The following is a 27,241-nucleotide window of genomic DNA, read 5'->3' on the forward strand; positions in this document are numbered from 1 at the left end:
AGCAAGTATTTGCAAGGATGTGGAGAAAAAGCACTGTTTTATGCTGTTAGTGGGAAAGAACTGGTTCAGCCACTCTGGAAAACAGCATAGAGGTTCCTCAGAAAGTTAAAATAGAACTAGCCTAGGATCTATCCAGTAGTCATATTGGTGGGTATTTACCCAAAAAATATAAAACACTAATTTGAAAGGATATATGCACCTCTATGTTTGTAGCATTATTTATAATAGTCAAATTATGTAAGCAGCCCAAATGTCCTTCATAGATAAATGGATAAAGAAGAAGTGATATAAATATATATGTATATGATGGAATATATATATAATGGAATATTATATAGTATATAATGGATACATATATGGGAATATTATTTAGTCATGAAAAATAATAAAATCTTTTAACTTACAACATGGATGGAACTAAAGAATATAGTGCTAAGCGAAATAAGTCAGTCACAGAAAGACAAACACCATATGATTTCACTCATTTAAGAAACATAACAAATGAATAGAGGAAGAGACAGAGAGAGGGAGGGGGAGAAGGAGAGAAATGAAGAAACAGACTCTTAACTCAAGAGAACAAGCTGATGGTTACTAGATGGGATGTGGGGAGGATGGTGAAATAGGTGATAGGGATTAAGGAGGACACTTGTGATGAGCACTGGGTATCGTATGGAAGTGTTGGTTCACTGTCTTGTACACCAGAAACTAATATAACACTGTATGTTAAGTATACTGGAATTAAAATTCAAAATTTAATAACATTTATTAAAATGTTATCTAAAAATAGGAGCTCCTGGGTGGCTCAGTCGGTTAAGCATCCGACTTTGGCTCAGGTCATGATCTCATGGTTCGTGGTTTCGAGCCCCACATCGGGCTCTGTGCTGACAGCTAGTTCAGAGCTTGGAGCCTGTTTTGGATTCTGTGTCTCCTTCTCTCTATGACTCTCCCCTGCTCATGCTGTCTCTCTCTCTCAGAAATAAAAGAAAACATTTAAAAAATAAAAATAATAAAAATTCAAAAATTCAAAAAATTCTAAACAGAAATCATTAGTCTCTGGCAGAGATCTTGTCAATGTCCATAGTTCTTAGTGCTTCCCTTCACCTCTACCTGAAGACTCATAAGTGACACAGGGCCCTTCACTATGTAGAATCTATCTCTTGGGTCAGGACTAAATCAGCATGGCAGTGTGGCTATAAAAAAAAATTATATTAAATAATGGGTGGCTTGGACCTTTGCATGGAAAGGTCTTTATTTTCATGTCCTTATTTGGTAGTTATTTTCAGATACCATTAAACACCTCTATTCCTAGAGCTGTCTCCAAGCCCATTCTGTGCTGCATTTGACTTTTCTTTAAGAGAATCCTGTCTTCAATGCCACTGTAGGTAAACAGATAATCTATATGCTATTCATAATTCACAGTAGTTTTTCCAGGAATGTTGGGCACTAAGAGGCAAAGTACTATATTTGCCTGTTTACATTTGTTATTGAATTGTGAAATAGGGTAAAATGTGAGAGCAAGCAGGCCACATTCAACAGCTGCCTGTCTCCATGAGAAAATGAGCAGAAGAGGCCTTTCAGACTTAGAGCCAGTTCAGCAGCCTTTTGGGATTACTGATGAGGTGAAGTTTATCATTTAAAAGTGTAAATAAGTCACAGGGGTTATTTTAAAGTGAAGTTTATTACTTTAAAGATAAGGATCAACATCTTTGGGAAATCAATTAGCCCTTGTATTTGAACAGGTAGGGTGCTATGCACCTCCCTTAGAACTTCTGTGCTTTTAATCAGTCTAACACTCTTTTTTAGGTAAGCATTTTTTTAAATGTACATGGAAAAGTGTGATCTGAAACAATATAATGCTAATACATAAAAGAGCAATTTATTATAGGCACAAATTAGCAGCATACAATTTAATTTAAAATTAGCAAGTGATAATTCTAGAAACAGCAGTGTCTTCTCAGAAAGAAAGCCATACAATGGCCTAAATTTTGTCCTCTGCTTCTCACATGTAGTGGTGGAGGCAGGATACATTCACACATCTTACAGGACAAGACCAGGTGGGCCGAATAATGTGTTAGTGGTACGTTTTACCAGAAGTGAGGCCCTGAAAATATTTATCAGTGATGGACACAGAGTTCTAGGAACTGCTTGCAAAAAGAAGAATGTCACTCTATGACAGCTTAAAACTTCCTTGGCATAAAACAGTCTTGGAGCTGCATAGACTTAGGTGATCTAAATAAAAGTCCATGTCTCTCATATGCATAGTAATTTTATCTCTGCTCTTGTGAATGGCTAAATTCCCCTGTGATTATCTTCACTTCTGAACATTCCCTTGTGAGCTCTTGTTTTCTTAGTATTCATTCACATATTCCCTTTTCTTCTTCCTCACTTCCTATTTTCCTTTTTTTCAGTACATGGTGTTTAAATAATGGAAGAGAAGGAATGAAATTCCACAACAGGTTTTATCTGCAACTCTGCTGGCCCTAGCCTTAATTGCAGGGGGAATTCAGTGAGACTGAGTCTTCCACCCTGCTGGCTGTTTCTCAGCATGTGGCAGGAATGTACCTTGAACCCCTTGGATTCTGGCACAAGATTTCTCCAGTAGAGAGAGAACAATTGATGCAAATGGCTAGGAGAGTCAGTGTAGTAGGAAACAGACTCATTTTCATCATCACAGACTCTGAACCAGTGTGCTGGAACTGGATGAACCCCCAGAGAAATGCTTGCCCAACTTACTGATTTACTCCCCAAACATTTGCCAAGACTACTTGTTAGGCACTGGGGATGCAGAAATGCTAGTCTTTCAGAATCTCTTGTATCTTAGTTAAGGGCAATTATAATACAAAGATTGAGGGGTGCCCAAGTGGCTCAGTTGGTTAAGCAACCAACTTCTCAGATTTTAGCTCAGATAAGAATCTCAAGGCCCTTGAGTTCAAGCCCCACACAGGGCTCTGTGTTGACAGTGTGTAGCCTGCTTGGGATTTTCTCTCTCCCTCTCTCTCTTCCCCTCCTATGCCCCTCTCTCAAAAGAAATAAGTAAATTTAAAAAAATAAATAGAAAGATTAAATCTGTGTGTATATGTAGGTACAGGTATAGGTACAGGTACAGGTACAGGTATAGGTATACACACACACACACACACACACACACACATCTGTCAAAGTTTTATGGGAGCTCAGAAAAGAAACCACTAGTTCTGAGGTTGGGAGGAAGGAGAATTCTTAGCAGGTAGTAATATGCAAATACCCAGAGAAACGAAAAGATACACAGTATTCAATAAATGAGTAAAGGGTGGAGGTACAGGCATGAGGTCCCTAGAATTGAAATAAGATGAGACAATAAGTGAATCATAGAAATCACGGTGTCATTGATAATCTTGACATTCATTTCAGTGGAATGCAAGAGGCCAACTACAGTGAGACAGGAGGGAGATGATAAAGAGAATTGGAAGACAGATTAGCACTGGATGGATTAGCACTGTGTTGAACTACTGTCCCCTTTTGTTAATTAACAGCAGAGAGAGGGAGATAGATATCAGTATTGCCACTTGCAAAATTTGTAGGGAGAGTGAAGGGATCTGAGTGTGGAAAAGACTAGTGAAGAAACAGGAACTGAAATTACCATAACGTTCAACATGACCAGGAACATACCATTCTACTCCCAACAAGTTTGCAAAGCCAAGCCACAAGCAAACAAATAGATATCTGATACTTCTAAGTGTTGACTTGTGTAGAGCGATGGGGGCTCATATAGCCTTCTGCTAAACCTGCTTTGAGAGCAATTTGGCAATATGCAGTTAAGGTAAAGGTAAAGGGTGTACATTCTCTGACCAGATTACACTTCTAGGTATGCACCATGCACGGGTCCAAGAAGGACATTATCTAGGTGGCCATAAACTGAATATACATTTTTAAATGTATTTGGTGAGCCACCATCCAGAAGTTAAAATGGACTAAGTATGTATGTATCAAAGTGGAAAGTATCCGTAGCATAATATTGAGGGAAGAAAGCAAGTTATAGATTGGTAAGTATAAATGGATATATTTACATATGTGTATCTAGTAAAAAATAATTGATAGGATACATAGCTCACTCTTACTATCTCTATTATTCAGTTTTGTATATAATTTGGGGGAATTGTATGCAACAGAATACAATGCAGCAATGAGAACAAACCATCTATAACTACATGCTACAGTACGGATGAATGTCACAAACATGAGGCTGAATAAATGTAATCAGACAATAAGAGTACATACTGTACCATTTATATAAAAACAAACCAAAACCAAAAAATTAAAGTCCATGTATCCTAGTAGGAATCAGGATAATACATTTTCACAGAGGGTAGAGATTATGAAGGCGCACAGAACACGTCTTCTTTTGTGCTAGGAATGGCTTCTTTCTTGATCTGGGTTCTGTTAATAGAAGTGTTTTCAGTTTTATGTTTACAAAAAGTCATTTAACTGCACACTTGCTAAATGCTTACTTTTCTGAATGCATGCTATACTGCAATAAAAAGTGTAAAAATGCTGTTTAACAGAGGGAAAAATCTTTTATTTACTCTGAGTTGATGGGTTCATAGGTGTTTTACATTTCCTGTGCTTTGATGTTTATTGCAATATTTCAGTATGAAAAAAATAAGCCCAAGAGCCAACTTAAATTAAGAATTAAAGATAAGGGAAGGCACAAATTGGCAGTGATAGTAAACAAGGAATCTGAGGCTCAGAGATCACAGAAGATAGGGGACAGCAAAACCAAAACAGCAATCCACTCTCCTCACCTGTCATTCCACTGCAGTGGGGTCCTTTTGCATGTTGCATATTCACTTTTTATTTTAGAAATTCATCCAGCTTCTGCCTTTAAGTCTTGCACAGTTCCCTTTATCTATGTCAGTAATTGTTTTATCCACAGTGAAGGAACTTTGCAACCTTTCTAGTAGCTGCTACTATTTTAAAACACTGCTTTTGAGGTAGATGAAAGAATGAAAAATGGTTCCTTCTCTGCTTTTCCAATTTTCCCAGAAAAAGAGAAGATAGATTGTACCAAGTCTTTAAGAGGCATTATTTTTTAATGTCCATTTATTTATTTTGAGAGGGAGGGAAAGAGAGAGGGAGGGAGGAGAGAGAGAGGGAGGGAGGGAGGGGATGGGAGACAGAGAGAGAGAGAAGAGGAATGGCAGAGAGAGAGAGAGAGAGGGAGAGAGAATCCCAAGCAGGCAGGTTCTAAACTGTTAGTGCAGATCCCGACATGGAGCTCAATCCCATGAACCATGAGATCATGACCTGAGCCAAAACCAAGAGTTCATCACTTAACTGACTGAGGCCCCCAGGCACCCTCTGAGGTATTATTTTTTTAAGCTGTACCAAGATAAGATGAAAGCCTAAGAGGGTCTGGCCACCCTCTTTGGTCTTCAAAATAAAAGCATAATGGGTAATATGCATTCACTTTCTCCCACCTTATGAAAAACACTGTGATTTTTTTTTTTTTTTTAACACTGTGATTTTTTTGGGAGGGGTGGGGAATTCAGTAACACTGTGTTTGATTTTAAATATACCAAGTATTTGGAAACTGTCTCTCAGATGATGAAATCCTCAAAGACTGTGGGAGACGTTTCAGAAAGGTCCAACAGTGCTCAACTCTCTCTGAGTAAATAAAATAGAGAGAGGACACAACGCCCCTTCTAGCACACTGCTTACCCTCTCTGTGCAATTCCTGTACAGCTTCCCTCACTTTAATGCTCAGGTGATCCCCAGGCGTTTAATCCATGTTACTTCAGTGCATCACACTTCATTGCAGAATATAAAGAAGACAAAGAACATGGTTGAAATTCGAGAGATGCCTCTGGACTTTAGAGTGCTGTGCAAAGATGGATGGAAAAAGCTTTCCACATTTAACTCTTATATATCTTGAAACAAAAGAAATGAGAAAATGAAACATTTCAGGTTACAGTTGGACATTTCCATCAGAGAGAGGTTGAGTAGCCCAGCACTTGTTAATTTCAAGGTTCAGAATGATCCTGAGAGCATGTTAATATCTGCTGCCCCCTGTAGTTTGCTCTTGTAATTTTTTTTTTTTTTTAATCAAGAGAGCTATTTAAAACTCCAGTTGCTCTTCTTCTAAATCCTAAGCACTTGTGGAATTTCATTCTCTGTCTCTTTTCAGTCCAACTCCACACATCAGAGTGAGCAAGGACATCGGGCGAGGCAGAATACATCTATGAGCAGTTGTGATTTCATTTAAGAGAATAAACTGGGGGGAAATGATTGCCTTTTAAACATGCAGATTGTATTATATGGAAAAAGCTGCTCAAATAAATATGATTTTCCTTAAAAAAGCAAAGGAAGCATCTGTTTATTAAACTACTTTCTCAATTTCCTATTGCCTTCCGAATTGGTTGTGGGACATGATTGCTTTGTCTCCAAGCACAATAGCTTCTAATAACATTAAGCTTAAAATAATAGAGTAGAAAAGTACAGATTTGTGGTTTGTTCATTTGCTGAAACTAATATCAATGGCAGAAATTTTATCCAACCCTAAAATAGCACCCGGAACACTAGAAATTTAACAATGGCTCAGTGATGAATGAAATTTCATTATAAAGAATCACAATCTAATATCTAACTTCAGTAAAAATTTTGGAACTAGTTATCACCATGAACAAATCCTGGGGCAAAAGGTAATACAACTGTTTGCTTTAGCAATAGATTAATGAAGAGGAAGGAGTAGGTGATCCTAAGATAATATCACCCCTTAGCCTGTGTGACCTGAATTATTACTGAATTTCATAATTCAAGTGGCCTGTGTTTATGTAACTCCCAGAAAGATTATGAAAGGGTACAGTTAATTTGTACAGTGCTGAGGCTTCTCATAGGCAATAAAATATCTCTGTTAGTTTCATTAGAATCTATATTATAGATTCATACTTTTCTCCAAAAATGAAACTGATCATTCTAATCAACTTGGTAAAAACAAAGAGATAGTAGGCATACTTGTTTTGAGATCAAATCAGGTTAGTTCCAGTTTTGTATAATTAATTAAAGTGAATTAAACAATGCCACTCTCTAAAAAGATAAAAACAAAATAAAAGGTCTTAAGTAGGAGAACTGTTAATATATATAAAATCCTATTAAATGCATAGGAATAAATCATATTTGTTGATAGTCATTTTTATTTAATTTTATTATGAAACTCACACACTATAACCATACTATTTCATTTCGTTGAGGTAAAAACACAGAGCCCAACCCACTAATTAAGAAATATTGGTTAAATATTTCAGCTTCCTGCTGTGGAGTATAGGAAAGATTTTAGATACAAACATTATTCTCAAGCTACTCGAAGAATGAATAACAGGTAAATGAGTGAAAAGATTGTAAGCATTTTTAAGAAGTTTTTAAAAGAGAGAGAATTTTTTTCTTAGAATTTCCTGAAGGTATGGTCTGGATGGGCTAGGTTTTAGATAGGAGAAAACACACCGACTGAAGGAATCAGGAAGGACTTCTGAGGTTTGAAACATGAAGGGAAGTTCTGTGGACAGCTGCCATGCATTAGCAGTATCTGCTGGAAAAGCAGACACAAAAAAACAACAAAGATTGTAGACTGGCCCAAGAGATTTCTGGCATCCCCAAAGGGGTCCTTGCTCATGAGGTACTGGATCCTGGTAAAACAACACAGAAAGGAATTCTTTTAGCCAGGCAAAACTCAGAGTGGACCCAGAACTCAAAATCTAGCTGAACACTGCTTCTGTGGGACCCTGAAGAGGCACCTGGCCAAAAAGGAAAGAGCCTCTTCTGAGAATGCGGGGAAGAGGCTGTCGACCTGAGCAATTGGGCACGGACAGTGCTGGAGAGAATGCCCAGCTGGCTGGCCAAATAGTTGATTCAAACCCTATCACTTTCTCAAGTGTGTAAAGTTCGAGCTTGGCCAAACTTCTCTGGCCTCAAATCCATTATTCTCCATGTGAGGATAAGTGACACTCATACAATTCTGGTAAAAAGCAAATGAGATAATGTAGGCCAAAGTACTTTGTAAAGTGTAAAGCGCTATTTAAATTCAGGCTGATTGTGTTCAAGTCTGCGGTCAGCATCCATGATACCTTGTTTCTGATTCATTGGCTGAATCCTGTCCATCAGAAGCTCTCTTCTGCATTCATCTACATCCATGTCTCACTTCCCTGAACTAGACCTACTGTTTCCAGGAAGTTCTCTCTACTTGTCTACAGTCAGGCTTACTTCTCATGCCTTCAACTCTTATGCATAATTTATATCACAATATTCATTTTAACTCATGTTCTCTCTTATCAAAGGACGTGCTGCCTCTCTGTTGAATTATAAACTCCTGAAGGAAAGGGAGTTTGTTTTTCACTTTTAATATGACACTAGAACTGTACTTGGAAGCAAAGAAATGAGGAAAGAGTAAGTTGAAAGACTGAAGATTCAGGGATGAAAACCTAATGCATGAGAGGTAGACTGGCAATTCTGGCTCTTCACTCGACAATTATTAATAAAATGAAGATAATACTACATCATTCCATTATATGTTAATTGAGTTGAATAATTACAAAATAATGAATACAGTTAATAAACATGTTGTATTACGTTGTACACATACAAAATGACATTTAAAAACCTAAATTTAAAAAAAAAAGAGGTTGCGTGAGATTTTTACTTTCTGTATCACATACTTTAAAAATACTTTTTTAGGGGTACCTGGGTGGCTCAGTCAGTTGAGCGTCCAACTTCAGCTCAAGTCATGATCTCATTGTCCGTGGGTTTGAGCCCCACATCGGGCTCTGTGCTGACAGCTCAGAGCCTGGAGCCTGCTTCTGATTCTATGCCCCTCCTTCTCTCTCTGCCCCTCACCTGCTTGTGCTCTGTCTCTCTCTTCCTCTCAAAACTAAGTAAACATTAAAAAAATTTTTTTAATATTTATTTTTGAGAGAAGGAGAGAGACAGCACAAATGGGGTAGGGGCAGAGAGAGAGGGAGACAGAATCCAAAGCAAAGTCCAAGTTGTCAGCACAGAGCCCAACGTGGGGCTCAAATTCACAAACTGTGTGAGATCATGACCTGAGCCAAAAGCAAAAGTCAGAAGCTTAACTGACTCTGCCACCCAGGAGCCCCTCATATACTTTTTTAAAAATGTCTCCTTATTTTTGAGAGAGAGAGAGAGGGTGGGGAGGGGCTAAGAAGAGGAATGAGAGAATCCCAAGCAGACTCCACACTGACTGTATGAAGCCTGACAGAGGGCTGGAATTCACAGATTGTGAGATCATGACCTGAGCCAAAAGCAAAAGTCAGACACTGAACTGACTCTGCCACCCAGACACCTCCCTGCATCACATACTTTAAACTAACTGAATATCTAATCCATAAGACTTGGGCACGGATATGATCTTGATGTATGATCTTGATGTATTTTTCTTCCAGTTCTCAGAAACAACTAGCTTACTTCCCCCCCACTGATAACGTATATTGTTCAATTACTGCTAATGCTGGCCTGATGATACAGAATGCATAAAAACATGCATATTAGATAGACAAGTAATCTGTGAAAGGTCATATTAAGCAGGGGAAATAAGTGTTTGATTTTACTATTTATTTAACAAGATGCATTTGTTTTATATATAAGAAGATTACTTTTCATGTTTCAATCAACTCATTGGAAAAAAAGGAAAATATAATATCTAAAAAGGAAAACTGGCAATAATGTAATATAAACAGAACATTTAATTTTACGTTGTGAAAATTCATTGTTTTGGATTATCTGCATCAGTGACCCACCTATCAAATGTCTCCTTCCATAAACTTCTGTGTCAAGTCATTTTCTCTCTCTTTCTTTAAAGCTGCAGCTTTCCAGTACAGAGCTAATAGAGAACTAGGTGAGATGGAAAGATTGTTTATTTGCTGAGCAGGACTTATAAAGTCATCTGGCATATGCTTCGAAGAGGTCTAATCCAAGAGCACCATAATTATCATTCCAAACCCGAGTCTCTCAAATGGTGTTTCTCTCTTTAACTTATAACACGTTAAAACTAAAGGTAACAGGCCTTCTTGAAGGAAGGTGAGTTGAACATAATGGACTCTGTGTTTCTGTAATTTAAAAATTGACCATGCTCTAAAATTTAATTCAAGCAGTGGTGCAAGTCAAGGGATGGGGTTGGGTTTCTGCAGTGTTGATGTTATTGTTCAAATATAGATCAGTGCATCCCTCACCTAGGAGTGTGGACAGAAAGCAACTGGAGCTAATGGGAGGATGGTGGCATTAAGGTCTCAAAGCAGAAATTTGCTGGAAAAGTGCTTGCAAAACAGATTGTTTCCAATTTTGCTCTCCCCATCCTGCAAGTGATGATAATTTCATGGCCAGAAGCATTTGTGGGAAGGTTGTTGAGGGTGGTTTAAAGGAAACAGCCTGTGTTTAGACTGGAGTAGACGCTTGGAACCCACGAAAGTGAGCATTTCTCCTTTTACTAGCATTTGTGATGTGTCACCATGGGGACTGCAAAATCTTGCCCAGATGCTTGTGTGTGCACGCTTTAGGTGTCCTTGTGGGTGAGGGCTTGGCAGTCAGCATGGGGCCTTAGATTGTAAAATAGGAAAAGTTCGTTGTGTTAAAATCTAGACACTTAAAGAGCAATGAATGTTTGTTAAAGGTTTTAGAACGGGAGCAAACAAAAGATTAGGAAACATGAAACTTCGTGATAAACAAATCCAAATTATTGCAAACATGCTTGAACACCTCTTTTTTTGAGTACGTTTTTATTTCTTTTTGAAATGTTTCACAAAGCTCTTTGGTAAATGTAGATGTGTATCAAACCATTACTAAGCATGGGAAGGGACTATTCTATTCACCATTTTTTTTAATCTCTAATACAGAGAGTGACTTATGTGACAGTGCTATGTAAGTAGTTTGTTAAGAATGTCATTTGAGCAAAATAATTAGGTTCAAGGGTATTAGTGTGGAGAACGCCCATTATTAAAAGATAATAAAATGTTTCTTATAATGCATCAAACATGTATTCTTATAAATGGCAACAGGTTTCCATATCTTTTAAATGTGCACAGTAGAGGAGATACTGACTTTCAAAGACTATAAGAGCAAAACAACATTTTGGATTTTGCTTAGAAAGTTCAAGATTCCTAATTGCCTATCTGAAAACAGTGTAATAATAACTTTAAAAGTGTACTTTTTAGCCTAATAAAAATGAACAAAAATTTCATGTTATAAACTAAGTGGTCCAGGCTGCTTATTTTGAGAGTCATATTATTACTTCTTCCAGAATAATCAGCCCTTGGTCCAGGTCATGGTTTGGTCAGAGTTTGACCCTAAGTGGTGGTGCTCCACCAATTTCCAGTTGTGATGATATCAAAAGAATTAAGTAGCCTGACATGGTAACAATATTGTGGTAATAATAGCATAGTATGAGGTCACATGGACATCCTATAGAATTTTCAACATCCTAAGAAATAAAAATCATGTTTTAGGTAATAAACCAAATCAGCACTGAATGACAAATATAGGGGATAGAGTCTCAAATAATCCATTATTGAATAAGGTTTTAGTTTTATTTATTTTTTTAAATTTTTTAATGTTTTATTTATTTCTAGGAGAGAGAGAGAGAGAGACAGCGTGAGCAGGGGAGGGTCAGAGAGAGAGGGAGTCACAGACTGAAACAGGCTCCAGGCTCTGAGCTGGCAGTCAACACAGAGCCCGAAGCGGGGCTCGAACCCACGAACCGCGAGATCATGACCTAAGCGAAAGTCGGACGCTTAACCGACTAAGCCACCCAGGCGCCCCAATAAGGTTTTAGTTTTAAAACAAATTCTCAGTCAGCATATGATTTCAGCAATGTTTTGTAGTAACCATATTGATTGAACTTTAAAATTTGACCATGAAAGCTGAAACTGATGGCTTTGTGTAGGTCATTCCAACTCTGATTTTTATTTTTTTAATAAAAACTGTGCTGCTGATATAAGTACAGGGAAGTGACAATTAATGGTGTTGATATCAGCAGGCACTATCAGATTGGAAAAGGGGATTGAGAAAAACAATAGGAAATGGGAACCTGATGAGGCACAGAAGCGGGGGAATTAGAGCAGATGCTGAGAAAGAGAAAAAGACAGGGGGAACAGGAAGAGAGAAGCCAAAGAGCAGTGTTCAGTGGTCCTGATGGCTTCACTGGAATTCAGTTTTAGCTCTGTACATGTTCCAGTGAGAGATCATTGCACACCATGAGTCAGAAGCAACATTTGTATTTCCTGAATCTATACAATTGTCTCTGGTAGGTAAGGCCCGGAACTCAAGACACCCACCAAAACTGTCTGGGGAAAGCTTCTGAAAAAGAAACAAGTAACTTCAGGAAAGACAGAAATAAGTTTACAGTAAAATTCCCTTTCCTCAATGGTGACAGTGGAATGGCCAGTATTCTTACAAATTAATAATAATTATTTAAGCAATGATACATTTGTAGAACGCTGTTAATTCCACATATTTGTTCTACAATGGCTGCTTCACAAAAGCAGCATGGGGTAAGTAGAGCAATGATTCTTTTACAATTTACAGAAGAAAAACAAAGACAAAATGCTTCAATAAATTTAAATAACTTTCCAAGTTTCTGGTAGAAACAGTAGGGGAACTTAGAACTAGGTATCCTGATTCCCAGAACCACTCTCTTTCCCTTACCTCCCTGGCCACTCCTAATCAATGAGCCACACTTGCATAATTTAAACCAAAAAGCAAAGTACTTGGAACTACTTTGTAACTATATCATATTTTTCATTGTTTCAGATCTGCAGAGACCTTCTCATTATAGATCTCATTGTTCTCTTTGATTTGATTTTATCATTCCTTTTGCTTTTTTTTCTCAAAACATTTCATACTACTGGTTCTCATAGGTGCAAGAGATTAGAAAATCCTTCCAGAAACTAAAGTCAGGTGCATGGGCCTAAGTACCAGCTTTATGGCTTCATATCTGAGTAAATCCATTAAATTCTCTGAATCTCTATTTTCCCTCTAGAAAAATAACAGATTCAGATTTAGTGCTTCCCTACATAAACTCACACATTCTCTGTTCAGTTGTTAATTAATAAATGTTATATTATTACATACCACACATGTATTCATTCATATATTACTTATTAATTTTAACATCACTTAGTCTTCCACCAAAGTTCCTAGGCATGTGCTGGCATGTTCTAGACTTCTTTGCTTTTCAAACTGTGGACCAGGCTGGTGGTCCAGTAACTTCACTGTGACTTGGGAGATTTTTAAATACACAGAGTCTCATTCTCTATCCCAGATCTATTAAACCATAACCTGCATTTTTAACAAGATGCTTGGTGATTTGCATGGACTTAAAATTTTGAGAAATAATGCCATAGATTGTAAACTTCTAGGAAAAAGGAGAAACAGGACTTTGTATCTATGTACATAATACATAGTATCGGGTGATTTAAAAACCCGTTTAAGGCGAGTGTAATTTCTACCTCTATTAAGAGTTTTCAGAAGGTAATAGTTGTAATGAAAATGTTCAATATTTTACTAATATTTTTTCACTTGCTTCACATTACTGGGGGAAGTAATGGAAAAAGCATAAATTTAGAATGATGATCAAATTCTTATCTTGTTCTGTCTTGAAAAATGGGAAGTCAAATAATGAACCAGTCTCACCAAATTCAGGAAACCAGATCCATTACAGAATTTGCCTAAGGTCACACAGTTAATGAGTGTTTTAGGAGTCTGATTCCAAAACCTAATCACATTCTATTATAATGGGCAACTATCTTGTAGTGAACATCAGAAACCTGTACAAGGAGAAGTTCCATTATTGCTAGAAAAAGTATGGAGTCAACTTTAGTCATTTATTAATCTATTAGTTTTCTTTAAAGTATTAGCAGTCATTAAATTATTATTTTTCCAAGTTATACATGCTCCTGGAAGGGATGTGGATTTGGACTATATAAATCAATTTAATGTATTCAAACCTGTAGTTTTGAAACAAATTCCCAATAACATTAACCATGAATGTTGGAGTTAAAATAACAGTTCTAATATTAAGCATCCCCAAACATTGTGGACTATTTTATAAGCTTCTTTTAAAGTAAAAACAAGCAAAAGTAGTTCAATGCTACATTTTAATAAATCATAGTAAGTAATTCTCTTCCTCAAGCTTAGTTTAATTATTAGTAAACCTAGCTGATACTTTTACAATTTTTTCTTTAAAAACTTTGTGAAATTTGATTACTATTTAAGAAACTACTCTGTAAAGTAATATGCCACAGGATAAGTTCCTGATTTTTATATTTGATCTAAATCTTGTTTTATACTTTAATTATTTATATATTTCTTTACCTCCTATTAAAAAAAAGTAATTCAAGGCAGTTTATACTGATAAATGATGAAAGTAACAAGTATAAACTTGTCTATTTTTGCGTGTAACATTGTTTTAATTATTTTCCTCCAACATTTTTATTTTGAAAAAAATCCGAGCTTTCAAAATTACTGCAATGAACACTCACGTTCTCTTCACCGATTGTGTATATTTCACCACATTTATTTGTCCCTTTTTCTTCTCCTCTCTTCCTGAAACATTTGTGAATTAGTTGCTGACATCATGGCATTTTATCTTTTAATAATTCAGTATGTATCTCATAAGGCTTGGGCATTCTTTCATGTAACCAGAGTAAAATTATAAAAGTCAGAAAATTTCACATGGACATGATGCTATTATGTAATGCATTATATGCATTAAAATTTCCAATTTTGTCATTGCTTATTTTCCAAATTTGGAAGCAATGAAAGGCTGAACATTACATTTAGTTGGTCATGTTAATTTGTAAAAAATACAAGTAATCATGTATTACTGTGATTTTTTAAACATTTTTCTGTAAGAATAATTGTACTTGTGAGGAAATTCCCATATTTGATTGTACACTTACAATTCGTATTTCCATAAAGTTGAGGTAAAAACTAACTCACATAGTTTCTTCTGATACATAATTTCTTCTGATACATAAATACACATACGCATTTTCCCCCCACTGAAATGAGTGTGTTTGGACATTTTTGGTGTATATATACATTAAGATTGGCTGAGGATACAAACTTGAAACTTGACAAGACTATAAGAAAAAAAAAACAGGGTTTAAAGAAAAACTTATAGATCTAAATGACATGAAGGTTAGAATTATGAGTATGGAGAATTAAAATAAAATAGTCTATCTCCAAGGTCATTCTTACCAGTGCTTTCCGATTGGGTGCCCCAAAGTCAAGATGAAGTTAAAGAACTTAGTGTAACATGCAAATCAATCCAGTGTTTATGGCTGAAACAAATCAAGCAGTTCCAAGGTAAAGAATGTCGTGGTGATTTTAATTTGGCCACAGTTTCTTTTCTGTTCCTGTTTTCATAGGTGTGTATGAACTTGGCCATTCCCTTGACCTTTCTCCCATGGGTACTCTCTGGCTGCTCTCAGAAGTATTATTCTCAAATACTGAGAACAAACTGAAGGTTGATGGGAGTGGAGGATAGGGGAAAGTGGGTGATGGGCATGGAGGAGGGCACTTGTGGGGATGAGCACTGGGTGTTAAATGGAAACCAACTTGACAATAAACTATATGAAAAAAAGAAGTATTATTCTTTTGGCATATATTATGGCCCTCGAGATGCACTGTTTTCTTTGAAAAAGATAAAAAAAAAATAGAGAACTGTGAGCACTCTTCAGAGAATAAAGAATAAGTCTATCTTTCTTCCTCCCTTCCTTCTAGGGCTGGCCTAGAATAACTTATCTTGACAAAGGAGATAGTGCTCATACCCTGCAGGTGGGTTGCCCAAGAGATTTATTCACAATGATCCTGAGGAAATAAATCAAGTCTGTGTTGCTAATGTGTACCATGCATTATCAAATGGAAGAATAGGTGTTACTCTGGTCCAGCCTCATTAGAATACTGAAGTTTAAATTTTCTAAGTTTAGTCTTAAGTGTGCATAGTTTAGGTTTATATTTTATTTTCATATGTGTAAACAAATGTAGATAAATCTGTATCTCTGAATTTCAGAGAGTCACATCGCATGTATTTTATTTAAATGCAATAAATACAACATGCTCATGTTAAATTCTGTATTTTTAAGAACCTATGTTCTGAATTTGGAGATTTCCTGATTAGATGATGATTTTTAACTTTTAAAATGCTGTTAAAACAACATCTTTTATTTTTCCTTAAAAATAAAAGTTTACTTTTAACTTTTACAAAAGTTTAAATGTTTGAATTTTAAGAGACTCAGCATTCTTTTTGTCTTTTATTTTTTGACACTTGATGGGGCAAAGTAACTATTCTACCTTGTCCTACAATACTTTTGTGTGAGTGAACTAAGAAGAGGACACATGGAAGACAGATAATTGGCGGTATCATTTTCTAACAGCATAACATTGGGGAAGTTACTTTATCCTGATATGCCTCAGTTCCATCATCTGTAAAATGGGAATAAATTATCTACCTTACGAGGTGATCAAAGAAGTGAATGAGATAACGCTATGACACACCAACAAAAATAAGTGACCAATAAATGGTAGGAATTTATAGTTATTATTTTTATCGTTATTACATTTTTTGCCACTAACATACTGCATTAGAGGAAATATTTTAAAAACCATCAAGACATCATCACCATTCAAACTAGATAACAGGAACTACTCTCTTTAAAATAAAATGAGACTTCTAGGCACAAAAATGTAAAGGGGTTAACAAATCATCTGCATAAAAAACAACTATAAAACAATTTTTGGATGGAAATATTAAAAAACAATCGAGAAGCAATTACTAATAAAAAGTAATGAACTTAAGGGAAAAAGAGTGGGAGTTGGTGGTAATAATGCCTGGGTTCCTTCCATTCTGCCCACATCCTCCCCTCTCTACTCCCACAGTTTGGTCAGTAGCAGAACTGTCTGTTAAAATCAGCAGCTTTACTTAATTTGAGAAATCCATGCATAAAGAATTATTAGTAGAAGTAACACACTTGGTAATAATTAAAGAAAAAAGTTTGCAGCTCTCCTATCTTAGGTTGGAGCTCTACAGGGACACGTGGCAGACCTTATGACTATCCAGAAACTTGACAAAGAGATCCTGAAAATGAGAGAGGCATACAGGAGCTTGATAAACTCTCTACATATTCCTGGTTGGGTGGAAGGTTGCACATGGGCAGGGGAGACCTAAGAGGACCCAAGATCTCCACATGTCTCTGGATGTCTACAAGTCTATGCATATGCAGGGGAGACTTGTAAGGAAGTGGTGAAGAGTAAAAGTTAGGACAGAATTGAAAATTGCCTGAACTTTGCATACACTCCGTAACCCACACACATATTTATAAGCAGAGTGTGGAACCCTTACTGGCTTGGAGTGTTTGAGCACAAATTTGAGCCAAGCAGACACCTAAGCTAAGTAGACACAGTGGTAGTCCTTAGGAAGCTAGGCTAAAAACTAAAAATATGGATGAAATAACTAGCAGAGATATCAACAGTTGCACAGTTGCATAGAGACAGAGTCTGCAGATTAAGCCCAGGAAAATTACTGACAAACCAATATATAACAAAATAAACAGAAAAAAAGATGGTAGCTCCTGGGGTGGGGGGTGGGAGAGGAATCAGAGTCCAGAGTCACTGCAATACATTATCTAAGGTCCTCAGTTGCCAACAAAAATTCTGGGATATGCAAAGAAATAGACAATAAATGTGTATTATACTCAGGAAAAAATGCAATCAATACAAATTGTTTCTGAATGGGCCTAGATACTGAATTTACAGGCAAAGGCTTCAAAGAAACTATGACAAAAGCAGTCAAAGAATAAAACCATGTCACAAGAATCATTGGAAAATATAACACTGAATAATTAAATTGGCATTATAAATAAAAGAAAAAAAGATTAAAATAGAAATTCTTGTGTTGAAATATACAATAACAAAGATCAGAATTCACATAATGGACTCAATAGAAAATGAGGAATAGAAGAAGAATCAGTGATTCTAAAGAGATCTCAATAGAAAAATTTCAATCTGAAAAATAGAGAGTAAAGAGATTGAAGAAAAATGAATAACTTCAGAGACCTGTGAGATAATATTAGGACAGCCAATATATATGTAATATGAATCCCAGAAGGAAAAGAGCAAAGGGAAGGAATATAAATAATGGCTGTAAACTTTCTTGATTTTGATGAAAAAAAGAAAATCTGCAGATTCAAGAAGCTAAAGAAATCAGATTAGGGCAAACACAAAGAGATTCTAACTTAGAAACAACATGGTCACACTGCTGAAATCTAAAGATAAAGAAAAATCATCTTGAAAGCAGGAAGGGAAGAATAACTCATTGCATATTGGGAAACAAGAGTGTAATTAATGGATGATTTCTCATCGAAACAATAGCGGCCAGAAGGCAGTGGAATTCAAAGTGTTGAATAAATTGTCTGCTAAGAATTCAATATTAAGCAAAGCTATCTTTGAAAAATTAAGATTAAATAAAGATATTCCAATGCAAACAAAGACTAAGATGTTTGTTGCTAGCAGAATTGCACTACAAGAAATACTAAAGGAATTTCATCAGGCTGAAAGGAAATGACATGAAGGAATAATAAAGAATGTACATACGGGAAGAAATGAAGACACTAAATGGAAAAATGAAATTATTCAAGGAATGTTCTTTAATCACAATGGAGTTAAATTAGAAATCAACAACAACAAAAATTTAGAAAATACATAAACATGTAGAGGTTAAACAAAACACTTTTAAATATCCCATGGGCAAAGAAACATAAAAAGAAATCAAAAAGCATTTTGAACTAAATGAAAATGTGAGTACAACATATTAAAACTTATGGGAGGCAGGTTGTGTTTGGGGAATTTCTCATAGTGATGAATACCTACATTAGGTAAGAAGAAAAGTCTTAAAACAGTAATCTAAGCATCCATCTTAAGAAACTAGAAAAGGAAGAGTGATTGCCTTCAAAATAAGCAGAAGGAAGAAAATAATACTGAATATAATTAAATCAATAGTATATAAGAGTAAAAACAATAGAGACAATTTATGAAGCATAAAGTTATCCTTTGGAAATATCAACAAAACTGAAAAACCTTTAGATTGACCAAGAAAATAAAGAGAGAAGACACTAATTTCTAAAATCAGAACTAAAACAAGGGCTATTGCTGCTAACCTTACAGAAATTTAAGGGCTTATATTTTTTCATAATTATATAAATCATGAATTACACAGTTACATATAATAATTTGTGTAATTACATATAATATAAAATACGTAACTGTGAACACATTTAAAACAAATTATAGAACTTAGACAAAAAACATAAACTTGTAGAGAGACACAAATTATCAAAAGTGACACAAAAAGAAATAAAATATCTGAATAGATGTATAAATTAAGCAGGTAATTAAAATCTTCACAGAAAGAAAAGCTAAAGGCAGATTGTTTCACTGTTTAATTTTATCAATTTATCATTTTAAAATAAGCTATTTCAGAAAATGGATGAAGAGAAAATACCTTCCAACTCATTCTAGGACAACGGGTATTATGTAGAAGCCACAACCAAATAAAGAAATCCTAAGATAATAGAACTATGAACCAATATCCTTGGTGAACATAGACACAAAAATTGACAAAATATTAGCAAACTAAATTCACTTACACACAAAAAAATGGATAATACACCTTGACCAAGTGGAACTTAACCAAAGAATACAAGGTTGGTTCAATTGTCCAGAATTCAATTAATGTAATAAAAGATATAGGAAAAGGGTCAAACCATATGATCATCTCATTAAGTTGAGAAGAAATTTTGAAAAATTTAATATCCATTCCAGATAAGACCTTTCAAGAAACTGAGAAAAAATGGATTCTATCAGCCTTAAATAGGACATTTACAAAAAATGCCACAGTTAGCCTATTCCTTGATGATAAAAATTAATATTTTGCCCCTCAGAACAGACAACTCAAGTAAACTAAGCAGAAGACTTGAGAAGACATTTCACAAAAAATAAAAGTGAAAAATGTAAAAAGTAAAAAATGATGTTCAATTTCATTAGCCACTAAAGACATGCAAATTAAAACTACATGTGATTCTAAGAAATCCCCACTAGAATGGCTATAATAAACAAGACAGACAATAGCAAGTGTTGATGATGTGGACATGGAGAAAGTCAAACTCTACATTTCTAGTGGGAATGAAAAACAGAAGAGTAACTTTGTAAAACATTCTGACAGTTTTATAAAAAAGTTAAACATGGATTTGCCAGATGACGCAGGAATCCATTCCTAGGTGTCTACTTTGGAAAATGAAAACATGTTCCTATAAAAAATGTGCATGCAAATATTCATAATAGCATTGTTTTTAAAAGACCATATTGGAAACAATCCAAATAGCCATCAAATGGTGGAAAGAGAAACAATAGGTGGTATATTTGTAGAATAGAACTCTATATATCAGTAAAAAACAACAAACTATTGATAAACCCTACAACATGGATGAAACTTAGAAACATGCTGAGTGAAAAGAGCTAGTTATAAATACAAAAGAGCACATATTTTATAATGCAATTTATATGAACTTTCCAGAAAAGGAAAATCTATAGAGATAGAAAGCAGATCAGTGGTTGTCTGGAAGCCAGGATGGAAATGGGAATTGACTATAAACAGGAGCTTTTACAGTGATGAAATTGTCTTAAAACATAACGTGGTTATGGATGCAAAACTACAAATCTATGAATAAAACATTGAATTGTATACTTTCAATGGATGGATTGTATGACATGTAAATTATATCCCAATAAGGCTGTTAAAATTAAAGGGAAAGTTTTACTAAAATGAAGGAAATGAATTAATTTGGGAAATGTATAATTTTTTTAAAAACTGTATTATTTAATTATATAAAATAAGGATTCAATGTGGAGCTGAATTTGAATCTTGGCTCAATACATTTCTGTAAAAATATGATTAAATTACCATGGGTAAAGCTCGGTTTCCTAATTGGTAAAATCAGGGATGTTAATGCCTATATTCCCATTTGAAATCATTGTTATGCAACTTGGATGAGAGAGGAAAATGCCTTGTAAGCCATAAAACTCTATGCATATTTTAGTTATGATGATGATGATGACCTTCCCTATTAAAGAATCAATTTTGAACAATCTGTTTTATTCCTTAGCTTAAAGCCTTCTTGGGTGTATGACCATGCTATTTTCAGAAGCTAACTGACATCACCTTTGAAATTCACCTTCCCTCCTTCAAAGTAAATACTGCAGAATTTTCATTAAAAAAAAAAAAAAGGAAAGAAAAAACTTCATGAACATGACTTGATCATTCTACAGCACAACATGTAGTATAAATTTACAAGGTATGTGGTTGCAAGTAATTAGCAAAGAGATAAAAAGGAAAATGCCATGTCTTTCATCAAAATTTGGGAGATAAAACGTGAATGCTCCTCTTTCTTTGCCTTTGTAGTGATTACTAGTCTAAAAATCCACCCTTGTGCAACATATTTCTGAAGACATCACTCTAGTGGATGTTCATAAACACATCAAAGGTAAAAAAAAAATAAGTAAATAAATAAATAAAGCATTTTGCAACATCAATCTGTTTTTATCAAGCCTTGAAAATCAAGTGAAGTATATTATTTACACATGAGAGGTTCTATTCTGAGTCTACATACATCTGGCACAGTTCATGTTTTTCTTTAATTTAAATGAATAAGTGTTATAATGAATGCCTTCCATTTAATTGCTCTATATTGGTAAGCTTCTGTCCCAAATTTAGGAAAATGTTTAGCAAGAATGAGATTCTCATTAAGGCATACTCTCTCTGCCCCAATCCCTGTACTCTCCCTTTCCTCCCATTTCAAAAGGAAGAATGACAAGAAACAGTGAAAAACAAAATCCATGTTAGCAATGTTATGCAGCTAAGGTACACTTATTGGTGGCCAATGAAGAGGAGAGGACAAAAATTAGTCAGGCATAGTGGTTATGATCACTTGGAGTTAGAGAGACTGGGATGAAATTCTGGTGCTCCTAAATATTACCTGCTCATTTAGCCATTCTTCGATAGGCATTTATTAAGTACTTACTTCATGTCGACATTGTGCTATGTTCTGTCAATGCAATGGGAAGTAAAAATGTATATAATAATGCTATTCTCAAGTAGGGTCAGTTATCACTATTTTAGTCATTCTCTAATTAGGATATAAACATGAAAGAATACATTTGAATTGCGGAGATATTACTCAAATTAAGGAGAACACTTCATGTGTGTATTAAAATTGTTCTTTCTAAACAAAAATGTCACCACACTTTGTCATTTGTCCCCTGTTTTGCCATTTCAACTTTTGAACAGAAATAAAAAACTCCAAGGGATCATACAGGATGGCAGAACTGAGGCAACTCAGAAAAGAAAAACCATTTCTTTTACCTATAATTACTGTACTATTGTTGTTTAGAATTTACTGTTTAAACTCAGAAGTATGTAGTATGATAGAAGTTGAGACAAAACTGTACCTGAGGCAAGCTCTAATGATTGTGAACCATTAAGAACTTACTTTTAACAAAACAAAACGCAAAATCTTTTGTAGCTGAGTCCATGTTTAGGGCTGTTAATATAGCTGGGAGTTCTCCAGATTAACTTCCACATAGAATATTATGCTCATGGAAGGATATTTTTTAATACTAATTGAAAGCACATATAAATATTAAATCTCAGTAGCAATCACCTCTATTGTTAAGAACTTAGTCTAACAAAAGATGTATTCAAAAAGACATTGCTTAGAATTGCTGACACAAGGTACTAATAAAGAGCAGACTAACATTTAGTGTGTTTTATTACTGCTTTTAAGTTCTCTACAGACAATACACCCCTTTATTGCTTCCACCTTGGAAGACAACTTCCACAATCCTGTCCTTGGTACACCACAGATACAATGAGAGCTTATGTATCACAAAAGGAACTCATGTTTCAGACACCTGAGAATACATGTCTAAGGAAGTGCAAACTATTTGATAAGCAAGTGCTAGAAGAGCAAGGGAGTAATATGAAAGCAAGTTGGAGAAATATGTACACAAGATTATGTGGAGTCTCTTACATCATATTCAGGATTTTGGTTTTATCCTAAAAACAACAGAAAGCCTTTGAAGGCTTTTTTGGTGGAAAAATAAGAGAGGGTAGTGAGGAGGTATTATAATCAGATAAACATTTTGAAAACTTCACTCCAGGTATAGAGAGCAGATTGAATAGAAATCAGTGAAGATCAAAGATGCTACAGCACTGGTACAAGTAAAAGATAAGACTCTGGTGGTGACAGTTGAGTTAATACCTGGTGGTTCATGATGGGAGGAACTTGTAGGAAGTAAAATCAACATGGATTAGTGATATATAATGTATATGGAGAGACAGAGAGAGAGAGAGAGAGAGAGAAAGATTTGTTCCAACGAATTGGCTCACACAATTATGGAAGCTAACAAATCCCAAAATCTCTGTCAGCAAGCTGGAGATATAGCAGAGCCAATTATGTAGTTCCAGTCCAAAGGCTAGCCAGCTCAAGACCCAGGAAGAGTCCATGTTTTAGTTCAAGTCCAATGTCAAGGGAAGAAAACCCCAATGTCTCTGCTTAGTGCAGTCAGGCAGGCAGAAATCCCCCCTTACTCATGGAAGAGTCAGTCTTTTTGTTCTATTCAGACCTTCAAGTGATTGAGTGGGGCCCATCCTTATTACGGAGGGTACTCTGCTTTAGTCAGACTATAGATTCAAATGTTAAACTCATCCAAAAACACCCTCATTGATATATCAAAATAGTGTTTCAGAAAACATCTGGGCACTCTCTGGCCCAGTCAAGTTGACACATTAAAATTAACCATCACACTGAACATAGAGCTGAGGAGGGGGAAGTGTTTAGCAAGATGTCTGTATTTCTATTTTGGACAATCTGGAGGCTAGTGGTTGTATTCACTAAGCTACGAACACCAGAAAAGCACCAGATTTTAGGTCAAAGTCAGAAATTTTATTCTGAACTTGCTGAGTTTGAAGTGACTTAGCAACATCTAAGTGGCTCTATCAATAGATATATGGTTTAAGACTCAGAGGAGAAATTGGGTTTAGAAAGAATTACATGGGAGTCAACAGCACATAGATGGCAATGGAAGCCACCAGCACAGGTAGAAAGGAAAAGAAGGGAAAGGGTAAAGAGTAGAGAGAGGAGGCACCTGGGTGGCTCAGTCAGTTAAGTGTCAGACTCGATTTTAGCTCAGGTCGTGATCTCATGATTTGTGAGATGGAACTCCCCATTGGGCTCTGTGCTGACAGTGAGAAGCCTGCTTGGGATTCTCTCTTTCTCTCTCTCTCTCTCTCTCTCTCTCTCTCTCTCCTTTATGTCTCTCTCTCTCTCTCTGCCCTTCCCCTATTCATTCATGCACACTCTTTCTCTTGAAATAAGTAAACTTAAAGCAAAAACAAGGGGTACAGAGACAAAGAAGAAGGCCAAAATCAATACTTTGGGAATTTTGACATTTTGACATTTAATGGATCAGGAGGATGATCTTGCAAACAGAACAGATCTCAGTCAGACAATAGAGGACGCACGATGGAGAATACTGTGTAATTGAGCCTATGGTACAGTGGAGGGAGCAGGAGCTGAGGTGAAGTGTGCTGCTCGTAGAATATGGAGAAGGGGGAGATATCAATAGGCAATGATGAACTAGAGAAAGTGTGTAGAGAGAGCTTTTATAAAAGTTATGAGAGCAGAGAGATAGGGTTATAGATTATAAGATTCTCAGTGATACAGTTGTAAAATTTTCCTTCCTTACTGAATACAGTGAAAAGAGACACCTAATATAATCAGAGAGTACCAAGATAGCTTATCTAGTGTTCAATAAATATCTGTTGAATGAATACATCCTTGAATGTCTGACATCATTCCCTCTGGAAAACCATTCACAATTATTGGCTTTATTATTTTTTATTAGATATGATGGGCTATAAAAAGCAATCTATTATACATAATGAACTATAATAAATATTTATATATATGAGTGCATGGGCCATATGATTAAAACTTTTGCATAAAATCTCTTGTGGTATCAAATATCCAAGGCAAACTGTACACATAAACCACCAGGTTCAGGCAGATTCCACACATAACAGCATTCTCTTTATGAGGGCTCATGGGATAAATGCCTCTCTTTTCTTTGCACAAAGAATAGACTTGTTTTATTGTTTAGAGGATGGGACTCCTAGAATGGACTGTGTTTTCCTTTGTGTCACGAGGATGCTCAGGGCTAAGCTGTGGTCCATTTGTAACAATCAGAGACAGCAAATTAAAGAGCATGATTTTGTCTATATATTTCATCCCTGGTTTCTTTTCTCCTTATTTCCTCATTACTTCAATTTTCTTAGTTCTGAAAAAAAGTCTTTTTGGTTTTCTATGGATTTTTATAATATGTCCTTCTTCTTTCCCCTATAAAAGAGTACACATAATAAACAAATAATCCCATCAGTCTATACAATTCAGAAGGATGCACCTGTAAGTGTATTGCACTGTTTTATCCCAGAATGTGGAGTCGGTTTTATTTTACTCCTGTAAATGGAGCATTTGGCAAAGTGGTATGAATCAGACCTCAGAGTTTATTGCTAGAGAGCATTTGATGGAGAGGCAGAAAAGGATTTACAGTTTTACTTTAAAGGGTGATTTTGCATGTGTGTGCATGTGCAGGCCCACTCTCCCACCACGTATGTGCAATTGTTAAATAAGCTTCTCTTTTTGAGGATGGGAAGTGTATTTTTAATGAACAAGAGTTATTAAAGGGAACTTGGGGCCTCTCAGAATCAACAGCGTCACAGCAAGCTTTCAATTAGGGGGGCATCTGCTGGGAATACAGGGGAATCTCCACCCAAAGTCAGTTGCTAATCACGCTCACCCGCCACAGCAGCCAGACAGCCCTGTGCGCTGGGAAAGTTGCTTATTTCCGCCAAGCTCAATCACACTACATTAAGTGGCCACCTGGGTAATATGTGCGTACACACCTGCTGACCTATCCAGACGAACAAAACATACAGAAATCAAGCTCCTAAAACAGACAGAAAGCAGATCCTCCCTTGGCCCAGAAGGGGAGACCGAACAAGCAAAGAAGAAAAGATCCAAGACTGGGAGTACCTAATGAATTGTCAAGAAATCAGCATTAACTCTGGGACCTGTAGTTAACTTGTTCCACTGCTCTTTAAGCAGTGCATTCAACAGACCCCTATCCTTGAAAAAAATTCAACTTTTCACTTTCAGAACAATAGAATGTAATTTGAATCAGACCAAATAACAGCCTGATTTGTAGAAAGTGAGATTAAGCAGCATTGAATACATACAAACACACACACACACACACACACACAAGTTTTTAATGATTTCTTTCAGCCAATTTTGTAAATGTATTGTACATCTTCCTTTTCTCAATGCATGAAAAGTTCTTTTCCTACAAAATAAAATGATGCTTAATTACATGCCAACTGTTGGGAAGGAGTATTATATAATTCACAAGTTGTAAAGGTATCAGGCAAAGGGTAGTTTATAACACAATATTATAGATCAAACTTTCTTGATGGATTGCATTACTACAGCCACTTGAACTGTTATTTTTCATCATAATTATTGTTATTTTCTTTTTTTTAGGGCTGGTCTGTGGACAAACTTCAGAAAATCTAAGAAGTTTGACCCAAAAACCCCACCTCAAAACAAACAAATGAAAATAAACCACAAACTAAAAACACATTCTAAGGAATAAAAGCTTTATTTCTGATGATTTCTAAACACAGATGCATGCACTTACTTTCTGTTGTTTTATTGTGCTTTTCTTCATAATACTCTAAGGTTAAGAAATGACGAGAGCAGTTATCTAGGCATAGCAGATTAAGGAGAAATTACAGTCTGAATCATGAACTTTCTAAATTTTGTTGTTAAAACTCCATCTAAGAATATGCATTTTTCCAGTTGACTCTGCCTACTTAGACATACACTTGCTGTTTTCAAGTTTTAGTCCAGCAAATAGGCTCAATGAAACATCCTGACTAATGAGAGTATTCATTGTGTGCATTAATGATATTTTACGACATATGGAAATATTTTGCCTCTTTCATATATAGATTCACCATATATATAACAACATTTATAGTATTCTTTAAATCATGTGTGTGTGTATGTATGTGTATAATGCTTCAGGGAAG

At 35.6% G+C, this 27,241-nt stretch overlaps 1 long non-coding RNA gene across 1 annotated transcript; it reads left to right on the forward strand.

Moving 5' to 3' along the window:
• Positions 1-16,319: 16,319 nt before the first annotated feature.
• Positions 16,320-26,766, forward strand: LOC120245527. The gene is made up of 3 exons (XR_005531813.1): positions 16,320-16,562; positions 21,198-21,386; positions 26,691-26,766. It is a non-coding gene; the product is annotated as an uncharacterized LOC120245527 (long non-coding RNA).
• The last annotated feature ends 475 nt before the right edge of the window (positions 26,767-27,241 follow it).

This window comes from Hyaena hyaena, unplaced genomic scaffold (genome assembly GCF_003009895.1).
Source record: "Hyaena hyaena isolate Hyena2069 unplaced genomic scaffold, ASM300989v1 scaffold_422, whole genome shotgun sequence".
NCBI classification, from domain to species: Eukaryota; Metazoa; Chordata; class Mammalia; order Carnivora; family Hyaenidae; genus Hyaena; species Hyaena hyaena.